General features: G+C 39.8%; 1 protein-coding gene across 18 annotated transcripts in view; it reads right to left on the reverse strand.

Moving 5' to 3' along the window:
- The window catches only part of Dennd1a (DENN/MADD domain containing 1A), a 488,421-nt gene that overhangs the window by 444,884 nt on the left and 20,165 nt on the right, over positions 1-23,372 (reverse strand). The window lies entirely within an intron of this gene.

The following is a 23,372-nucleotide window of genomic DNA, read 5'->3' on the forward strand; positions in this document are numbered from 1 at the left end:
TACAGCTTTGGAATACCAAACTAGAGAAACAATCACCTCACTAGACTATTCTGAACGTGAGAAGTTAATCTAAATTTAAGACATCATTTGCCTGCATTGGCAATAGCATGTGTATGAATGCTTACTATTATATTCCTTTACCTTTTTAATGTCATGAGCATTCATAATAAACTCATGGAAGACCAGAGCACTACCAGAATGTTTATAGTTGTTAGTTCTGCTTTATAAAAATGTATGGTTTTATTATCTTTTCTGCTATAACAAAAAGATAACTACTTCCAGACTGAATAAAAATCATTTAGCAAACCAGGCACAGTGATAAATACCTAAGTAAACTATATTTGAAACCTGACAATAAAGCTCAAATATGAACTTTTCTAAGTTATTTAATAATATCTAAGGGCCTAAATTTAAACCAAAGAAATACTTAGAATGTTCCCAGAAAAACCTACATTTCCTACATGAGATAAATTTTATCTCATGCAATCCTTAATGTGGCACTGTAAGGTGTGGGGCTGTCACTCTCACTGTGCAAGTGAGGGGCCTAATGAAATACAGTCTAAAGAACTTATCTGCCTCCCTTAGCTGGTTGTCCATGTTTCATTGACTAGACAATGACCTTTGGTCCCTGATACTTTCACATCCTCAGCCCACTGTAAACAGTTGCCATTGTAAATGGTAACATTTTTCTTAGTAACTCATAAAATAACCATCCATCATATAAATAGTAGCATCTTAAGAGTCAAGAAAATAAGGTAATGCTTGCTCTATTTCTGTAGTAGAAAGAAAAATGTTTTCTAATTTGTGAAAGATCAGTTTTTCGCTATAAAAAAAAACCTGAAGCTTTAGCTTTAAATAAGTGCCTTGAGTAGAGAGAGTTGACTGTTCTAAAATTCAAGGTATTTAAATATATTTTGTTAAATATAGTTACCAAAAAATAAGATACTAAATCAGATCATCTTACTTAAAAAAATGAAAAATAATAAAGTAAACTTAAGTCTTTAGGGCTTAAAAAGCTTGCTTTCCCCACCACCACCAAAAGGGTAGAAATGACCTTTAAAATTGGCACCAAAATGTATATGAAATACCACACGGAAACATCCCTTCCAGTCAGAAACCTCAAGGTAGAGCATTTGACAAAAGGGGTGCTTTTCTGTCACAAACAGTAGATGGTAGAATGTGAAAAGCATTAGGAAGATTGCCACCTAAAAACCTTTCTTTGACAAATGGCTGGATTTCATCTCAGAACATTGTTTTTCTGGATTAAAACAGATTTCAAGATGTACTTTTGCACAAAGCTGGAAGTAGTGGCACACCCTTTTAATCGGGAGGATCTCTGTGAGTTCGAGGTCAGCTTGGTCTGCATAGTAAGTTCTAGGACAGCCAGGGATACATAGAGACCCTGTTTCAAAAAATAAAATAAAGTAAAAATGTGTTCTAAGCAGCCCTAGGTCCCTGTGGATACTCTTCAGAGCTTCCACACATTTTTTTAACTTCATTTCCACTTCTTCAACTTGTTTTTAGATGTTATTAAAATTAAAATGATGAGCATGTGAAAGTGCTACATTCAAATTCTGAAACAATTACAAACCACGCCTTAACCTGTGTCACAGCACATTTGTACAGGCCTACTCTAAGGAAAGGAAGCCCTAACTAGCTGTTCTCATTGCTTCTGGTCCGTCTTTCTTCCTGGAACATATTTCAAGCAGACAGCAGAAAACCATTGTATCACTGCAATAACTTGCCGTGGACACCAAAGACTTACACATGCATCTGCATTAAAATGCACAGTTCTGAGTGCTTGCCTTATCCTCCAAGCAGCTTTGGAACAGCTGATCAATTGCCTTCCTCCTTCAAACATATTCTTCCTTTCCGTTCCAGGAGATCCCCTCTGATGGTTCTCTGCCTTTCTTACTGGTGCTTCTCTGCTGAACTCACTCTTGAACCTGATCAAGACTCTGCTGTCTATACTCATTACCTAGATGATCTCATTCAGTCTCAGGGCTTTAATTACTGAGCAAATGCTGGCAAGCCCCTAAATCCTATCTTCAACCTGACTTCTTCCCTGATTCCAGATTTCTTAAGCCTACTCAACACTTATGCTTAGACACCTCAAACACATTTTAATTTAACATATGTTTTTATTTCCCAAAATTCTACCTCCTGAACTCTACCAGCTATCCAAACCAACAAAACTTACTTTCTCTGACCTCTTTATATGTCATTGCCAACTAGTCAGCCAGCTCTGCTTGCTGCTATCAGATTCTACTACCAAAATGTATCCAGGTGAGTTGGGAAATTAACATTTTTTAAATTAGGTATTTTCTTCATTTACATTTCCAATGCTATCCCAAAAGTCCCCCATGCCCCCCCACCACTCTCCTACTTACCCTCTCCCACTTCTTGGCCCTGGCATTCCCCTGTACTGAGGCATATAAAGTTTGCAAGACCGAGGGGCCTCTCTTTCCAATGATGGCCAACTAGGCCATCTTCTGATACATATGCAGCTAGAGACAAGAGCTCCGGGGTACTGGTTAGTTCATATTGTTGTTCCACCTATAGGGTTGCAGACCCCTTCAGCTCCTTGGGTACTTTCTCTACCTCCTCCATTGGGGGCCCTGTGTTCCATCCAATAGCTGACTGTGAGCATCCATTTCTGTGTTTGCTAGGCCCCCGCATAGCCTCACAAGAGACAGCTATATCAGGGTCCTTTCAGCAAAATCTTGCTAGTGTATGCAATGGTGTCAGGGTTTGGAGGCTGATTATGGGATAGATCCCCGGATATGGCAGTCTCTAGATGGTCCATCCTTTCGTCTCAGCTCCAAACTTTGTCTCTGTAACTCTTTCCATGGGTGTTTTGTTCCCAATTCTAAGAAGGGGCAAAGTGTCCACACTTTGGTCTTTGTTCTTCTTGAGTTTCATGTGTTTTGCAAATTGTATCTTATATCTTGGGTATTCTAAGTTTCTGGGCTAATATCCACTTATCAGTGAGCACATATCATGTGAGTTCTTTTATGACTGGGTTATCTCACTCAGGATGATGCCCTTCAGGTCCATCCATTTGCCTAGGAATTTCATAATTCATTCTTTTTAATAGCTGAGTGGAAATTAACATTTAGCTTAGTGGACCCATGCCTCTATGTTCTGCTCCAGCACACACATACTCCAAAAAATTAAGTAAATAAAAATCCAGAGCAGTGTGCTTCGTGGTACCCACAGTTAATGCATTACTCTCCTGACAGTCTCCCTACTTCCATTCTTTCCTCCATATGATTATACCTCTATTTTTCATGCAGCGGTCCGTTCATTCTAAAATTCAGACCATGTCAGCCCTTCATGCTAAATGTATCCAAAGCATTCCACATACACAAACCCCACAAACTTCAAATTCTAGTGCCAGATGGATGCAGAACAATACAGATGCATCTAATGCCATTGAACTGAGCACTTTTAAATGGTTAGAATAAACATTTTTATTTTATGTATATTGCCATAATTTTTTAAAATAGAGTTAAAGACAAAGGGGAGGCAGAGCCTACATGATCTGGCCTCTGCATACCTATCTGATTTCTTTCTTCTGGCTCACTAGACCCAGGCACACTGGTCTTCTGCCGCTCACTCACCCCTATGTTAAGACCCTTCACAGAAATTTTCACATAGTGATTCTTTCTGTCACTCAAAACCCTACTCAGAAAGACCAACTCCATCACACTGTCCAGCACCTAATTTAATTCTCCACATTATACCAGTCTCAACACTGGTTATGGTTAGCTTTCCTCTTCTACACATAAGCTGCTGAAGAACAGGGTATGGTCTCTCATGTCAGGTAGTGTTTCCTCCATACCTAACCACGTAGATATTTGTAAGGGACAAAGGAAGTGGAAACTAGTCTTCCAGGAGTCTAAAAGAAATGAAAGGTATGATCATCCAGGTCCACATGCTTCAATCTTTAGTATGGACTACAATTAATTAGAGGACTAATTAAAAGACAGACTTCTTCCTCCCAGAATCTTCCTAACAAGTAGCCAGTAGCTCATAGCAGTTCTACTTGACTTGTGACCATATTTTAGAACCACTGATCCAGTCAACTGGAATTCTCCCAAATAATTTAGTGTATACTACTAAATTGTACATAAAATGAATAGAGTACATCTCAGTACCTTTCAATGTTATTTTTCTAATGAAAGGTATGTTTCAAAGAAAAAGGTCATTTGTAGAAACAAGTATCCCAAGAATACAAGTAGAAAGAAAGAGAGAGAGAGAGAGAGAGAGAGAGAGAGAGAAAGAGGGAGTGAGTATTCCTGCCTTTCTGTCTCTCCCTCCTCCCCTCACTCCAATGGATTAAGTAATAAGCCTAAGATTCTTAGCTCAGCAGGCAGAGTTCTACTGTGTGGAGCCAAAGATTATAACAGCCAGCCTGTCAGCCAGTCAATCAGTCAGCCAGCCAGTGTTGTCTGTCTGTCTCTGTCTCTGTGTGTGTGTGTCTGTCTGTCTGTCTGTCTGTCTCTCTCTCTCTCTCTCTTTCTCTCTCTCTCTCTCTCTCAAAAGAAAGAAAGCAGAAGCTGACTAAAATGCTAAGAACAAACTGGTCTATAATTATAAGCTCTAGTCATGCTTACCCATGATGGTTTACATGTTGCCTTATGGAAGAAGTGGTGACTAATGTTGTGACAGGTTACATAACATAACAAATATACATAAGTTATTTTAAGGGCCAATGAAGCCAGTGCAGATGGAGACATTTTTTTATTTCTCTGCAAATCAAAAAGTAAATTAAAAAGTGCCTCCTCTAAATGCAAGTGGCCAAGCAATCCTTTCTTAATTTTCTCATTAAACCTGTAAACAATAAAGGCCATAGCAACTTGCACAGGATCTGAGAGCACCTTGAGACCGCTTATTCCTCCAACACTCTTCAAGACACTCAGTATTTTTAACTACTTGGCTAAAGAAGCTGAAAATCCTATTTCTGTCCTATTAACACTCACTGCTAATTTAGAACACGTAATGATGCTGAGAATACCATGTTCAGAGCCAATTTTCCAATATGGACCCAAGTTTTCCCAGAGCCCTTTGTGATACATCTTAGCATATTACCATGGAAATGTCCTGGTTCTGCCATGATGCCCCATTATTAATTGCCTTTTACTCTTATACGTGCCCTCATCTGGGACTCTGCCTGCCAAACATATTCTTTGCCACTCACTAGCATATCCTATGGTGTTGCACCGTAAATTCTAGCCATAAAGAACCAGGATGTCTCTATCAAACCATGTTCCGATTCTAGTAATAGTATTATTACTGTACAACGACCATCATTTACTAAATATTTCTTGGATTCTGTGATCATAAACAGTGCTTTTGCAGGACCACAAATAATTTTCTACAACTCCTAATATAGGTTACATTTAGCCCTGGATTGGAGATTAGAACCACTAAGGCCCACAAATAGCACAAATGCTAAAGACAAGGCAAGGAAACAGCAAAAGACCATGGAACTGACACATAAGGCACCAGGCACTTGCCTGTCCTAAATTACTCAGCTGCTCTTCCCTTCAACAAGGACCTATCTTCTCAGCCTTTCAAGAAGTTTCTAATCTCAAACTTCAGCTCAAGTCTCCTATGATGGCTAGTTTTATGTCAACTTGACACAAGCTAGAGTCACTGGCAGGGATGGAGCCTCAATTGAGAAAATGCCTCCATAAGATCTGGTTGAGGCAAACCAGTAGGGTATTTTCTTAATTAGTAATTGGTGGAGGAGGACACAGCCCATGGTGGCTGGTGTCACCCCTGGGCTGGTGGTCCTGGGTTCTATAAGAAAGTAGGCTGAGCAAACCATGTGACGCAAGCCAGTTAACAGCACTCCTCCATGTCCTCTGCATCAGTTCCTGACTCCGGGTGTCTGCCCTGTTTGAATTCCAGCCCTGACTTCCTTCAGTGGTGAACAGTGATGTGGAAATGCAAGCCAAATAAACCCTTTCCTCTCCCAAGTTGCTTTGGTCATGATGTTTCAACACAGCAATAGAAACCCTAACTAAGACACTCCTTATGCCTTGAAGTTTTCTGCCAAGTTTAAGTGCCCCTCCTCTGTACTGTGCTTCCCACTCTCCAGGCTCTTATTGAATTCAACCTGGATACAATTATGGCTACCTAGAGAGTTTTAAGAATCTTGATGCCCATGATGTACGGTACATAGACCTATGGTTCTCAAGCTTCCTAATGCCATGACCCTTAAATATAGTTCCTCATGCTGTGATGATCCCAATCATAAAATTATTTTCAATGCTACTTCGTAACTGTAATTTTGCTGCTGTTATGAACTATAATGTAAATATCTGATATGCAGGATACATATCAGGATACATAAAGGGTCATTCGACAATTCCAAAATAGATTCAAAACCCACAGCTTGAGAACCTCTCTGCCTTAAACCACAAAAATCCCAAGCATGTGCAATTTTTTTATAATCATTTATATGAGTACAGTGTAGCTGTCTTCAGACACACCAGAAAAGGGCATCAGATTCCATTACAGATGGTTGTGAGCCACCATGTGGTTGTTGGGAATTGAACTCAGGACCTCTGGAAGAACAGTCAGTGCTCTTAACTGCTGAGCCATTCCTCCAGTCCAGCATCCAAATTCTTTTTAACTCTTTAGTTTATTCCAAAGTGCATCTAAGGTTGAGAAACACCGTGGTGTCTCGATTAAGCATCTGTCCACCCCAACAGACTGGTAGCTCCTTGAGGGCACTCATAACCCTGGTCTGACAACTGGCACAATAAATATTTCCTGAATGAGTTTTCGTCCAGCCTGACAAGTACTTTCTACCCTCTCTTTCTCTGACAAGAAGTAATTTACAGAGCTCACTGCTCTCACCTATTACTCTTTAAAGATGTTTTCCTTTGGAGTCAAAAGTATCAATAAATCACACCTGCTGACAACAACTACAGCTCTTACACACCAGAAAGTGACAGACACAAACAGCTAAAATGTGTTTGACAGAAGTCTGTTCAGTTCTTGCTTCTGGGAGAATGAAGACAAGAATTAAGTCAAGACAACATTCTATTCACTACCTCTCCAGTAAAGATAGTTCTCAGTGATTCACAGGAAGACCCTTGCTCAGTGCTCAGGACCATGGTCTCAGAATGACTACATATGATCAACTTGAAGCCACCAGACAGACAAAAACGTTGACAAGATTCACGCAGCAGGATAATTTACTGGTTGTTTCCCTACTACACTCTACCCAAAGAAAGCATCATGCTATATTGATCATTCTGCGGGATCATCAGCTTTCAATTAAGATCTGCTTTCCTTCAATTAGAACATATTAGGAGGTTAACAGAAAAATGTTACACTAACTCCTCAGAAAATGTGTCTGGGCCACAGTGCTGAGCCCTTGTTCTTTTAAGTGAACAACCCTAAAATGCACTATTCAGAGCTCTCATGTCACTGCCTTTAACAACTCCAAGCCATTTTGACACAGTGCTTCTTACAAACTGAGACGTGAAGAGCCAAGGTATGAAACTCATACCAACTGGCACTGTCTGAACATTGATAACATGGTCAACAGAAATGGTATACACATCAGAGCTTGCTAGCAAACATCACCTAATAAACACTGATCCTGTTAAACTAAACAAACAAGAAAAAGGTAGTGTTAATATTCCCAACAAGTCTCCATTTGTTTCAGTGGACTCTAAAATTAAAGCCGTTTTTCCAGGCTGAAAATGCTGTATCAAAGGGTGCTTTCTACCCCATAACAAGTTAACACCTCCCTAGGAGAATGCAGTCATTGTTGAGACTTGTTAAAAGTGATTAACTTAGTTGTACAATTACACAAACAAGCCATTTTAGGACTTTACACTTCACTCTTCATTTCTAATAATATTCTCAAGATCACATTAATAAAGATACATAGGTACTGCTATAAAAGGAGTTACAAGCTTCACCTTCCATATATCACTAAGGAAAGAGTCTTTCACCACTCAATGCTACCAGGGTGACTAGAGGAGTCCAGCTGCATTCCAAACAGGGGCCCAGAAGCTGAGCATCCCTCAGAAAATGTGCAGAGCTCCACACAGTGTTCACAAATTCTTTCACAGGCCAAGATTCCATGGATAATTTAGGCATATCAACAGTAGTATCAGCATATGCAAAGACAGTATTTCACTACCAATAAATACATTTGCCCTTTAAAAATGTAAAAACTGGAGTCAGTGAGATGGCCCAGCAGATAAAAGCACTTGCTATACATGGCCTGATGATGTGCGTTCAATCCACAGAACACAAGTAAAAACAGAAAGAGAAAACAGATTCCATTAAGTAGTCTTCTGACCACATCTGTGCCATGGCATGTATATATACATACAGGCATGAACATATTCAGGCATGAATGCACACAAGCATGTATTTTATGTACATACAGGCTGGTTTTGTATGTTAATTTGACACAAGCTAGAGTTCACTACAGAGAATGGAGCATCAGTTGGGGAAATGCCTACATGAGTTCCAACTGTAAAGCATTTTCTCAATTAGTGATCAATGAGGGAGAGCCCAGCCCATTGTAGCTTTGTAGTCTTGGATTCTATAAGAAGACAGGATGAGCCGGGCGTGGTGGCGCACACCTTTAGTCCCTCGGGAGGCAGAGGCAGGTGGATTTCTGAGTTCGAGGCCAGCCTGGTCTACAGAGTGAGTTCCAGAACAGCCAGGGCTACACAGAGAAACCCTGTCTCGAAAAACCAAAAAAAAAAAAAAAAAAGAAGAAGACAGGCTAAGCAAGCAAGCTGTAAGATGCAAGCCAGTACCTCTCTAAGGGCCTCAGCATCAGCTCCTGCCTCCAGGTTCCAGCCCTGCTTGAGTTCCTTTTCAGATGTCCTCCAATGATGGATTACAATCTGGAAATGTAAGCCAAATAAACCCGTTCCTCCCCAACTGGCTTTTTAGCCATGGTGTTTTGTTGCAGCAATAGAAACACTAAGACAGGCAGGCAGGCAGGCAGGCAGGCAGGCAAACAGACAGACAGACAGATAGATACAAGGAGATAGATATAGATGTATGTCTTAGTCAATATACTTAATATTCAAGATAGATAGATATAGATATATGTCTTAGTCAATATATTTAGTACTCAACATATTCTCTCTATATAAATATATATAGTTAGGTTATAAAAATGAACTGTAAATGATTTTTAACAGCCATGTATTTCTTGGCTCTATCTACTGAGACAGCCTAAGAGGATCAATACCCCAGTAGAATGAGCACACTGTGTACCAAAACACTGGCTTCTAAATACAATCTAAAAAGGACCAGGAAGCTCTTCAGAGACATAGTTGATTGCAGGACTGGAGAAACAAAGCACAAGATGAACTTGGAATATCTTATTGTACCAGAAAGCAGAGTTCAAAGAATGGCAAAGATATATCAAAAAGGACAGAAGCTGAAAGGGCTTCCATTGGTCAAACTTGGGGCAAATTAAGTATCAAAATCAATAATGATATCCTTAATAACAAAGTCCAACCTACTAGATACAACAGAAAACCATATTGATATAAATGAAGGAGTTGTAAGTTTAAGTGAAAATTCAGGCATTGATATTGTTTCCAAGTATCACCCCACAAAACACTGAATACAAAAAAAAAAAAAAAAGTGACTTTTCAAGGTAAAACTTGGTGAAAAAAAAAAATAAAAATAAAAACCAACCTAAATAAAGTCATCAAAGTGACAGATACTGGTAATTAGGCAAAGTCTTTGGATGCAATGAGAGGGGCAGAGCCAGGCTTGTGGGGCAGTCCTGGCAGAGACAATTAGCCTGATAAAAATTCAAGCAGAAGAATCTTTTTTTAAAAAAATCCAGTCTGTAATCTTCAAGGTGTCTTCTGAAAACCAAGGAAAGAAGCAAGGTCTCTTCCCGCTGAAGGAAAAAAAAGGAGACATTATAGCTAAAGGCTGTAAGGTGTCAGTCTGAACTGGATATCAAGGGTATCTTTGGGACAATTACTGAAATTTGAGTAGGGTCTAAGGATTAGGTGTAGTACTGATTCTACTGTTGCACTGTTGTTACACAGGACACTGATCTTGCTTAAAAGACCAAGCACCTGAAGTATTCAGAGTTGCTGGGGCACCACTTTTGCACATCACTCTAAACTAGTGCTTTTCTCTGTTAAAAACTTCTATATTTTATATTCACAACTTTTCTCTACATCTTAATCGTTTAAAAAAAAAGTCTTTTTAACAGGAACCTTCATTAATACTAATTTCCTTGACCTGCTTAAAGGATTTTCTCATGATATTAATCTGTGGTTTAATTACAAAATATCACAAAGCTTGAGTTCAAAATTACAGCTAGATTCCTCACTTGCAATGCAATTGGTACAAATCATCTTATCATTCAGTTTCCTCTCTATCCAGAGGTGACATCTGCCCTGCTCTTCAGAAAAATTCTTTCAAGGATAACAAACCAGAAAAATGAGAAAGTAAGCCAGATGGTGGTGGTGCACGCCTTTAATCCCAGCACTTGGAAGGCAGAGGCAGGCGGATTTCTGAGTTTGAGGCCAGCCTGGACTACAAAGTGAGTTCCAAGACAGCCAGGGCTACTACACAGAGAAACCCTGTCTAGAAAACAAAAACAAAAACAAAAAAAGAAAAAAAATGAGAAAGTAGCCAGGTATAGCAGAGTATGCCTTTAATCCCAGCACTTGGGAGGTAGGTGGACCTCTGTGACTTAGAGGCCAGCTTGGTCTACAGAGTGGGTTCCAAGACAGCCAGAGCTATGTGGAGATCCTATCTCAAAAAACAAAAATCAAGAAAAAGAAAGAAAGAAAGAAAGAAAGAAAGAAAGAAAGAAGAGAAGAGAAGAGAAGAGAAGAGAAGAGAAGAGAAGAGAAGAGAAGAGAAGAGAAGAGGAAAGATAAAGTGTTTTACATACTAAATTGGTATAAAAGCTATTATTTGTAAAAAATAATTCTGTTGGGCCATCCTGGCAACTGAACCTACATAAAAAAGTTCAATTTTTCCAAAACCTTCATTTAAAAATGCCAAATGCAGCCATGTGCATCTGTAACCCCAACTCCTATTTTGACATGGAAGGCGAAGACAGAAGACTAGCCTGGAAACTCATGTGCCAGCCAGCCTATAGTACCCAGAAACAAGAGAAACCTTGCCTAAAAACAAAATGGCAGGAAAGCAGCCACTCCCTAGAGTCATCCTATGACTTCAAAAAAGTGTTCTTTCCAGACATGCATGGTATATACTCACTAATAAGTGGATATTAGCCAATAAAAATTTTTTTAAAGTACAGAATACCCAAGATACAGTCCACAGAACTCAAAAAGGTCAACAAGCTGAAGAGCCCAAATGAGGACACCTCAGTCCCACTTGGGAGGGAGAAGAAAGCAATCACGAGTGGAGAGGGAGGGACCTGGGAGGGAAAGGTCGGGGGAGAACCTGACCTGGTATTGCATGAGGAAAAAGGACTGAAGTCCTGAGGCCAGCAGAAAGAATGGAAATAGGCAACCTCAGGAAATAGGAGGTTGAGGGGACCCTCCAAAATGCACCAGAGATCTGGGAGGTGAGAAACTCTCAGGACTCAAAGGGACCTTAGATGAAATGCCCTACATTGAAGAGATGGAACTTGTAGAGCCCACCTCCAGCAGAAAGACAGGGCAACAAGTAAGGGATGGGGTTGCCTTCCCACAGTCACAACTCTGACACATAATTGTTCCTGTCTGAAAGAATTACAGGGATGAAAATGGAGAGGTGCCTGAGGAAACGAAGGTCCAGCGACAGGCCCAAAGTGGGATCCAGCTCAAGGGGAGGTCCCAAGGCTTGACACTGAGGCTATGGAGCGCTCACAAAAAGGGATCTATCATGCCCTCCGAAAGACCCAACAAATAGATGAAAGAGTCAGATGCAAATATTTGGACCCAACCAAAGAACAGAGGCAGCTGACCCCTGTTGTTGAATTAGGGAAGGCTAAAAGAAGCTGAGGAGAAGGGTGATCTTGTAAGAGAACCAGCAGTCTTAATTAATCTGGACTCCCGAGATCTCTCAAACAATGGATCACCAACCAAGCAGCATACACCAGCTGATATGAGGCCCCCAACATACATACAGTAGAGGACTGCCAGGTCTGTGTTCATTCAGACATGATGCACCTAACCCTCAAGAGACTGGAGGCCCCAGGGAGTTTAGAGGTCAGGTGGGGTCGGGGGTGGGAACATCCACATGGAGACAGCAGGGTAGGGAGGAGGTATGGGATGTGGAACAGTGGCTGGGGGGGGGGGGTTTGAGGGTGGGGAGGAATAAAATATGAGGTGTTAAAAAATAAATTAATTAAAAGAAAAGGAAAAAAGTGTTCTTTCCCTCCCCCACCCTGTCTCTCTAATCAAAAACAAAAATAAATAAATCTCTTCTCCTTACCAATGATAGTTCTTGTAAGTGAATCTATACATTATTGTATATTTCAAACTTATACTTTCAAATACTATTACTAAATGCAACCCAGAGAATGAAGAAGAAACTAAACAGAAACATTAGTCTAGGGATTCAGCAAACTGACTTTTAAGATCAAGAGATAGACTGTGGCACAAGAGAAAAAAATTCACATTTTACCAAAACTAAAAGAAAGTCATTCCTCTACAAAGGAAAAAAATACTGAACAAAAGCAATGTAAGAAAATCAATGGTCTGGAGACTCAGCTTCTAGCCCCGAGTCAAGAGCAATGTATCTGTACAGCACTGCATGCTTAACTTGGGAGCCATGGGCTTCTGATGCTGACTGCCAAAGCCTGATAGGTATTTGCACCTATCATTTTCTCTGTTGTACAGTAAGGGAAACTGGGTATAAGGAGAAGCAGAACTCCAACAAAAGGCTGATGTTCAGACTAAAATCTATATCTTTCTGCCACATCATGCTACCTATCCCCAAACTCCTCAGTAATGTTTAGAGCAGTGATACTGGAGAGGCCTGGACAAGCAGGCAGCAGGGAGAAGCAGATGCCACTGACAGGTCACCAAAAGCTTCACTACCTCCCCAAAAATGTGTTCCTAGAGTAAAGTATCTGACATACTATTTTCAGGTGTTCACAAAGCTACTTAGAAAAATGTGCAATACAAACTACTTGTTTCACTGATGGCTTCCACAGTCTATCTTTAGCCTTAAGCCAATCATATGAAGGGAGGTATATCACCATTAGTCCCGTTAATAATGGTGGATAATCTACACAAGAGCAAAAAGTTTCTAGCCCTTGTTAAGAGTTAAGTATGACTATATATCAGGTATTGTTGTAAGCACCTCTATATTATCTTTACTCTTCCTAGTAACCCCACTAAAGAGTTCATCATATTTATTCTCACTTTATAGGAGAGGCCACTGAAATACAACAAAGTTTAAAAAAAAAAAAAAAAAGGCTGCCCCCTAGCTTGCAAAAGACAGAGATTAGAGTCCAAGCAGTGTGAGTATCAGACACCATCCTCTTTTTATTAAATTAACTTGATGCCTACACTATGCAATTGCAGCTACACAGCTGTACCTATTCTAGTGTGCACACACCAGAATACACATACTATAACTGCACAGCTCTACAAGTTTGGGCAACTGCATACACTTTTGAAATCCCTACTTCTACTGATTTTTATTTTCAAGAAATATATATGTATATACTCCCTTCAAAAACCATAATGTCATTACCTGAAGGCAATTGTAAAGGCCTTCAGAAGTGAGCAGTCAAACCTCCCAGAGAACTGAGGACCCAGGTCAGGAAGACTCAGGAACTAGAGAGATGACTCAGATGTTAAAGACATGTGCTACTCTTAGAGAGAACCTGAGTTCATCTCCCAGCACCTTCATTAGGCAGCTCACAACCACTTTTAATTTCAGCTCCAGAGGGATCTGACACCCATGTTCCCCTTAGGTACCTGTTCCCAATGCACATACACAAATAATAATAATAATAATAATAATAATAATAATAATAATAATAATAATAATAATAAATATTTTAAAAGAATATTAAAAGAACCAGCACTCAACAAGATAAAATATACAGCAACAGACATTCAATCAAAACCTTTAGGGCATTCAATAAATTGGAAAAATACAACTTATAACAAATATATCAATTAGAACTAGCAGAAATAACTTTCAAATAGTTACTAATAACTTCATCCTACCTATTTAAAAAAAAACCTTAAGATGTAGAAGATTCAAAACTAAATTGGTCTAACCTAAATTTCTTGAGTTTAAAAAAAATTAAAGCATGACTAATGGTTCTATCATATTAATGCCTTAGAAAGATGAAACATTGAAAGCTCAAGAATTAAAGATTACTCCAAACAATTTGGTGAGACTTTGTCTCAAAGTAAAATATAAAGAAAAGAGATGGGCTAGAGAATCAGCTCAGTGGTAGAGCACTTAATTCATACAAATAAGGCCGAACATTCAACCCTGAAAAATGTACTAAGTAGAATTAACGGCAAATTAAACACTACAGAAGAAAAGACTAGTGAACTTAAAATGCAACAAGCTGCTGGGCATGAAAATGCATGTTTTGCAATCCCCACACTCAAGAGGCTAAGGGAAAAGATGGCCAGGAGTTAAGGCTGGGCTATATAGTAAGCTAAGCCCAACTTAAGCCACAAAGGAAGACCCTGCCTCGGAAAAATAAAGAATGTAACAACAAAACCTATCTAAAATGAAGTGAGAACAGGGAGAGGAGACTTAAGGGTAAGCAAAACCTTACACTGACCCACGAGTCAACTGCATACCACCTACCATACTGGACTCTCCAAACAAGAAAGGTGAAGTGAAAAGGGAAAAAAGCATCTGAAGGAAAGAATAATGAAAAATTCTAAATTTGGTCATGATTGCACAGTCCAAATGCAGGAAAAAGCATTTGACAAAAATCAACACCACAATTTTTAAAACTTTAAAAACCTAAAAGAAACATTCCTCATCCTGATAAAGGACATCTAACAAAAACCTTTGTTTGAAGCTGGAGAAAAAGTTCAGCAGATAAGAACACTGGCTATTTTTCCAGAGAACCTGGGTTCAGTTCCTAGCACCCATATGGCAATTCACAACCATCTGTAACTCCAGTTCCAAAAGATCCAACATCCTCTTTTGGCTTCTGTGGGCACTAGGAGTGTACATGGTATACAGTCATATATGCAAGCAAAACACTCATACACATAAAACAGAAATTAAAAACACCACCACCAAAAGGACACTGCAGTTAATATTACAGTTAAAGTTAAAAGACTGAATCTGTTCTGTAATTGGGAACAGCACAAGGAAATCCCTTTTATTACACTGGAGAGCTTAGGAAGAAAGGAAAGGGAAGTGGGGAAAAGGTGAAGGGAGGAAGAGAAATAAGCTTATCTCTACAGACCACACAGTATACAAGACTTTGATATTAAGGTTGAGGTTATTTCATTCCTCTTTGCCTGTCTACTGTTCTTCCATTTCTGTCTAATCTTTGGAGAGTTCTTCCTACTGCTCCTTCCCTAAAGGTATCCAAAAGTCTACACCATCAAATTGGGTTAAGAATATGTGAGACTCCAAAAGAGTCCATCTGAGTCTCAGAGATGAGGGGGCCCCAGGACTGGTTCTGGAGCTCAGATCTGAGAGCTGCCTTCATGGACCACCTGGGACACTTAAGAGACTGAAGATGCCTGGGTTCCAATGACTCTGATGCAGAGGCTCTGAAGGGAGGCCTAGAAAACTGTTAAGAACCCCCCCCAAATGCTGTGCATTACCAGCCAAGTTTGAGACACTCTTTGTTAAATAAGTGTTTAAAACTGACAGGGGAGCCATGGGACACAACGTGAAGCAGAGAGAGCACATGGGAATGGAGGGAGAGGAGAAAGCCAAATTGAGTCTCTGTTTTCTGAGAGACCCAAAGAGGGGTCTAGGAGCTGTGGGGATGCTAAGTGATTGTACAACCTCAACTCCAGAGTGTTTCCATATCAATGCTCCATGACCCTTTCTAGATACCTACTCAAGTATTGCCTCCAAAAATGTTGACAAAAGGGAAGAGGGAATCTTAATTTTCTTTTTTTTTTTAAGATTTATTTATTTATTATATGTAAGAACACTGTAGCTGTCTTCAGACCCTCCAGAAGAGGGTGTCAGATCTCGTTACGGATGGTTGTGAGCCACCATGTGGTTGCTGGAATTTGAACTCAGGACCTTTGGAAGAGCAGTCAGTGCTCTTAACCACTGAGTCATCTCTCCAGCCTGAGAATCTTAATTTTCAATAAAATCTTCAGCTACAGTAGGTCTGCTCACTCATCTAAGTTGATCACAAAATACTCATTTTTAACTTGTAATATTTTTACTTTTCATTTCATTCCCTGTTCTAGCTTTACTCCGATACAGTATTTAGCCACAGCTATTCAATCCTACTGGTACAAATAAGGCAATCTTAGTCCAAATCCAAAGACCTTCAAGCTCAACTTAGAAAACAAGACAAACTTGCAAAGAAATCCTTCAGAGGAGAGTTGCGACAAAAGCAGCAGGAGGTACAGCTGAAGGAATGCAGGTTAGAATGGTGGAAAATGTTTGCCTTGGTTCTGGGCAGGCTAACAAGTCTAAATGTGGACAGGTGCTACCTGTCTAGAACATGGTCTGAAGGACTCCTCTCTATAGAATCCAATGTCCTCAACTCTAAGGAGAGTACTCTATTATTCTAAATCTTTTACCTACTTGTAAAATATTAAGTAACATTCAAGGCATTATTATGAAGATTCATGATTTAGGTCAATTTAAATGCTAACTTCCCCATAATCAGCTTCCAAATGCTGACACCATTGCATACACTAGCAAGATTTTGCTGAAAGGACCCAGATATAGCTCTCTCTTGTGAGACTATGCCGGGGCCTAGCAAACACAGAAGTGGATGATCACAGTCAGCTATTGGATGGGTCACACGGCCCCTAATGGAGGAGCTAGAGAAATTACCCAAGGAGCTAAAGGGAACTGCAACCCTATAGGTGGAACAACAATATGAACTAACCAGTACCCGGGAGCTCTTGTCTTTAGCTGCATATGTATCAAAAGATGGCCTAGTCGGTCATCACTGCAAAGAGAGGCCCATTGGACTTGCAAACTTTATATGCCCCAGTACAGGGGAACGCCAGGGCCAAAAAGGGGCAGTGGGTGGATAGGGGATTTGGGGGGGGGGGGGGTATGGGGGAACCTTTGGGATAGCATTGAAAATGTAAACGAAGAAAATACCTAATTAAAAAAAAAATAGCAAAATAAATAAATAAATAAATAAATGCTAACTTCCCAAGTTCCTAACTAGTAAAAGTCCAGCTAAACAGAACTTCTTTTATTTTCCATGTCTAAATGGTTTTTGTTATGGTGCTGCTGGTGGTGGTGTGGGTTTTTTCACTGGTGGTTTTTTTTGTTTTAGTTTGGTTTTTGTTATTTTGGTTTTTTTGAGACAGGTTCTCATGTGGCCCAGGCTCACCTCAAACTCACTATATAGCCACCAAACACCTTTAAAAAAAAAAACAAAAAACAAGCATTCTTATTTATTTCATTTATATGAGTACACTGTAGATGTCTTCAGACATACCAGAAGAGGACATTGGATTCCCTTACAGATGGTTGTGGGCCACCATGTGGTCACTAGGAATTGAACTCAGAATCTCTGGAAGGCAGTTAGTGCTCTTAACCACTGAGCCATCTCTCCAGCCACCAAACACCTTGAACTTCACATCTTTTTCCTCTACCTTCCAAGGGTTAGGATTATAGACACACACCATCATGCCCAGCTTATAAGGTGCTGATTGAATCCAAGGCTTCATAATTGTGCTGGTCTGAATAAGAACAGTCCCCCATAGGCTCATATATTTAAATGTTTGGTCACCAAGGAGTAGAAGGAACTCTTTGATAGAATTAGAAGGATTAGGGGTTATAGCCTTTTTGGAGTAGGTATGGCCTTGTTGGAAAAAAGTGTGTCACTGGGCATGGCCTTTGAGGTTTTAAAAGCCCATGCCAGGACACCAAAAAAATAAGGCCCTTTAAATCAACATGAGCAAAGTTCACATAAACTCAGAAACTCAAGTTGCATGCACAGGCCTGCATGAGTCTGTAGCTCTACATATATATTATGGCTTCCAGTTTAGTGATTTTATAGGATTCCTGAGTGTGTGGAAAAAGTGGGTCTCTGCTTCTTGCACCTTCTCTTGGGCTCTTTTCCTTCAGTTGACTTATCTTGTCCAACACTGATGTGACAGATTTTTTTCTTACTTTATTTTTCTTTATTTTATTATCTCTTAGAAGAATGTCCTTGTCTATAAAAGACAGAAAAGAATCCAGATGGGAGGGGAAGGAGGTAGGGGGAACTTGCAGGAGTAGAGGGATAGGAAACAATTAACAGGATATATTATGTAAGATATATGTACGTGCGTGTTTTAAATAAATAGGGGTGTGTGTGTGTGTGTGTGTGTGTTTTAAATAAATAGGTGGGGAGCCCATGCCAGGTCCAGTTTTCTCTCTCTGCTTGCAGATCAGAATGTAGCTCTCACCTACTTCTCTAGTACCTTATCAGCCTTCCCCTATGCTTCATGCCTTTGAAACTTTAAGTCAGCCCCCAATTAAATGCTTTCTTTTATAAGAGTTACCTTGGTCATGCTGTCACTTCACAGCAACAGAACAGTGACTAAGAAACAGATGCTAGCCAAGCATACTACCAACTATGACTTCCTCAGACTAAATATTCCATAGACTCAAATCCAAAAGGTTCAAAGAGCATAACGAACAGAAAACAAAGCAAATATACAAGGCAGGTGTGTTTATTATCAATTATACTGATGGAAAAGTAGGGTATAGGTCAGTTAGGATCAAGTGTAAGGCCACTGGAACTAGAATCCAGGCCATTGGCTCCAAAATCCAGGCTCCTGACATGCTACAGCCTACGATGTCACCACACAATATAAAAACCAAAGGCAAAAGCATAAAATCCCAACGTATTCAGAAGTCTAAGAACAAGAAAAAATAATAATCAAAGCATGATATGCAAGACTATTTGCAGTTCATCCTCAGAGACCTTCAATCTTATCTGCCTACCACCCCTGCCATAGTCATTTTGAGTCCCATCAGGTCTAACTCGCTCACGTGCCTTGTGCCTGCATTACTACCTATTAAGCTATTTGAGAAAGACTAGCTCAATGTTAGCAATGTTAGCAAACCTGGCTTTGCTTTATCCCTGTATCCCAAGCCCCTAACAAAAGAACAGTCTTTTAACAAGCACTCCAGGCTTAATGAGAAGCCCTATCTCAAAAAAAAAAAAAAAAACAAAAAAAAAAACAAAAAAAAAAAAACAAAAAAAAAAAAAAAAACAAGGCAAAGAGCAATAGAAAAGAATTAGCAGCATCAACCTCTGATCTCCACATGCACACACACTACAAACACACCTGCACACACATATGTACATATACATTCACTGTCCTATAGAAATGAAAACAGTAGCTTGCCTCTAAAGAGGTAGTACAAGCTCAAACATAAAACTTCCTTCAAAGTGAATGATTTTGATCAGTTTTCCTGCCTCAAATATCTTCTCTCTTAACAGTATCTTTTTCAGGATGCATCTAGACCACTGTTTGCCAAGTTGAAGACACTTAAAAGAGATTTGCTGAATGAGTTGGTAAGCGGATAACAAATGCCTCCTCCTCTCTGGAGGCTTCTCTTGACTCCCTTACAAAACCCAGTTGCTCTCTCCACATCCTCACCAGGCTCGTTTTCAAAGCTTTATGATATAGCTTCCCAGGTGGTATGCTATGCTACCTACTTACATGTACATATGTAATATTATCCACTAGACTGGCAATCTTGCTTTGCTTTATCCCTGTATTCCCAAGCCCCTAACAAAAGGACTGGCTTTTAACAAGCACTCAGTAAGTTTGTTAACCGAATGAAATTCCCTGAGGAGAACAATGAGTAAGCAATCCATGATTCATACTAAAACTTCTTTTTCCTGGAGAAATAAACAATATTCAGAGCTGTGATACACTCAACCATGCACTCTATAAATATTTCTAGGTTTCAGCTATCATCCGAAGCATCTAAATTTAACTCATTCAACACATACTTATGAGTAATCTAAATACATACAGATAATAGCTTCTAAGGAGCTTACAGACCAGTCAAGGAGACAAAACATAATAAAATATGAAAGAAAACAGGCAACTGTGAGTACTGTCATAAGAAAATACACAACTGGGGTCTAAGTAATTGGTAAAACCAAATGCTGTGGGTTTGCAAACTGAAGATATCATTCCAATTGAAGTCCATGGTCCTAGTTATCTATGGACAGTCTACACTGAAGGAACAAGGTCCTTCATGGTCTGCAACAAAATGCGGAAAATGAACAGTACAGAGTGTTTTCTACATGAAGTATTTAATTCAATTATAAAACCCCTGCTAAATCTGACATCTTTCTCCTGCCCTTGTAATATTTAAAAAATATATAATTTCTTTTCAAAAATGTTGATGACAGGAGATAATTGTTTTTGCATGATTCTATTTTCAAGTTTTTGTTTGGTTTGGTTTGGTTTGGTTTTTTCGAGACAGGGTTTCTCTGTTGTAGCCCTGGCTGCCCTGGAACTCACTTTGTAGACCAGGCTGGCCTCAAACTCAGAAACCCGCCTGTCTCAGCCTCCCAAGTGCTGGGATTAAAGGTGTGAGCCACCATGTCCGGCTATTTTCAAGTTTCTATTGATACAAACTTTGCAAGCACTCAACAGAAGCATCCTGAAGAGATGGAACATGAAGTAGACATTTTAAGAGGGAGAAGATTATGAGCAAAACTGTGGATCCCCATGAAGATGTGGGTGCCCATAGCTGTGGATGCCCATGAAGATGTGGGTCCCCATAGCTGTGGATGCCCATGAAGATGTGGGTGCCCATAGCTGTGGATGCCCATGAAGATGTGGGTGCCCATAGCTGTGGATGCCCATGAAGATGTGGGTCCCCATAGCTGTGGATGCCCATGAAGATGTGGGTGCCCATAGCTGTGGATGCCCATGAAGATGTGGGTGCCCATAGCTGTGGATGCCCATGAAGATGTGGGTGCCCATAGCTGTGGATGCCCATGAAGATGTGGGTGCCCATAGCTATGGATCCCCATGAAGATGTGGGTGCCATGAAGAAGCTAATGAACAGAACCTAAATCAACCTGACTGTAAATTGGAAAACCTACAGCTGCAAATGTGTCAATCTGCCAGTATTAAGTACCCTCTGACCCCATAGGAAACAACCATATATAATGGATTTTCCCCATCTCCTCAGTTTCCTATCTTCTCAGGTATATTGAGGATCTTGCAAGAAATGAGGAAGATTCAGAAGAACGAAGAGGAGAATGAATATAGTAAGATAGTCAAAATATAAAGACTAGTCTGTTCCCAAAAGGTATTGTTTTAATTGGGCTTCAACTTGGAGAGAAAAGGGTTTGTTTCTTCTTATAGCTTGAAGAGAAGTCAATGCAAGAACTCAAGGCAGGAATCTAGAGACAAAAACTGAAACAGAGTCCACAGAGGAATACTGCTAGCTGGCTTGCCTACAGGCCAAGTTGAGGGAAGCATTTTCTCAGTTATGGTTTCTGCTTCCAAGATGATTCTAGCTTGGGTCAAGTTGACCAGGGGGTGGGGGGAGGGGAACCTAACTTAAACTAGCTAGCAGATGTTATTCAATCCAAAGCAAGCTTCATTCTCCTCCTCTGATGAGGCTCCAAGGAATACCAACAAAACTGAGATTCAACCTAAGTTGGTAATAGTTAATTTTCACTGTCAGTTTGACTGGATTTAGACTCACCCAAGACCTTCCCAATGCTGTGTTTCTTTAATACAGTTCTTCATGTTGTGGTGACTCCCTGCAATAAAATTACTTTTGTTGCTACTTCATAACTATAATTTTGTTACTGTTATAAATTGTAATGTAAATGTCTGTGTTTGCTGATGGTCTTAGGTGACACCTGTGAAAGGGTTGTTCAACCCCAAAGGTTAAGAACAGCTGATGCAAGAGCTGAGAGAATTAACTGGGAAAAAAGATCTGCCCTGCATGTAGGTAGTACTACCCACTAGGCTAAGGACACAGATGAGGTAAAAAGGGAAAAGAAGAAAGCCAGCAGAGCATGGGCCTCCTCCTCTTCTCCCTGCTTCTTGGTCCTCCATAACGTGAACAGCCTCCTTCATATGCTCAGCTGCTATGACCTGAGCTGCTGCATCATGCACTCCTCACCACACCAGACTGAGGGCCTCTGAAATGACAAGCCAAGGCCAATCTTTCCTTCTTCAATAATCACTTCTGTCAGGTACTACTTCATAGCAGTGCAAAAGTCACTAGTCCTGGTACAAAGTATAACTAAGAATTCTTTTCTACCATTTAAACAGGGACTGTGAAACTGATTAGAAAGAATCCCATGTGCATGTATCTCAAGAACTGAAATAAAAACCACTAGTCTCAAAATGTGACACTCAGAAAGAAAATATTCCTGCTAGCTACAAGACTGCTACAAAATGGTCAAAAACAAACGAAAATCCCTCCACCCAAAACTTAATTTGAAGTACTGCTCAACTAAAAGTGGCCACTATTACATACATACATGTATACATATATATATATATGTAATGATAATAATAATAATAATAATAATAATAAAGAACAATACCATCAATAAGAGGCTCAAAAATAAAAGGAGACTGAATCAAACCTTCAGGTACTAGGATTATTGGATATGGAAATGGGATTTTTAGTTAGCTTAAAGAAATAAGAGACTGAAATGGGCAAAGAGTAATAAACTATGACATAACCAAATAAAACCAAAACAAAAAGCTTCTCAAATTAAGAATAACTCAAAAAAAAAAAATGTTTCAACCAAATGGCTACAGAAAAGATACAATCAGAGAGAGAGAATTAGTGAATCTGAAGAAATTATATTAAATAGGGCTCAGAATGAGAAAGCATAAAAATAAAAGCCACGAAAGGGACAGAGTATGGCATTGCATGCCTATAAGCCTACTACTTAAAAAGCTGAGGCAGGAAGATCTGGGAACTGGAGGCCAGTTTGGACAACTTAGTAAAAGCCTACCTGAAGGGGGTGAGGGGAGGCAAAAAGGTTCATGTAGCATAAGATTTATCACTATTCCCAAGGAGAGAAAGGCATGGTGAACAACCAACAACTGCTTTAAATGTCTTATCTACCTTTCCAGGTTCCCACCTTCCCAGAGTTGTTTGTTGGGAAGTAGATGATCATTTTCCATAACAACACAATCACATCCTGGGGCAGTCCAATGACTACATTGCAAGATTTTTTAAAAGAAATTAATATACTTGTGTTTCAGGTAAATGTCATAGGCACATCCCAC

This window comes from Mus musculus, chromosome 2 (assembly GCF_000001635.26).
Source record: "Mus musculus strain C57BL/6J chromosome 2, GRCm38.p6 C57BL/6J".
NCBI lineage: Eukaryota > Metazoa > Chordata > Mammalia > Rodentia > Muridae > Mus > Mus musculus.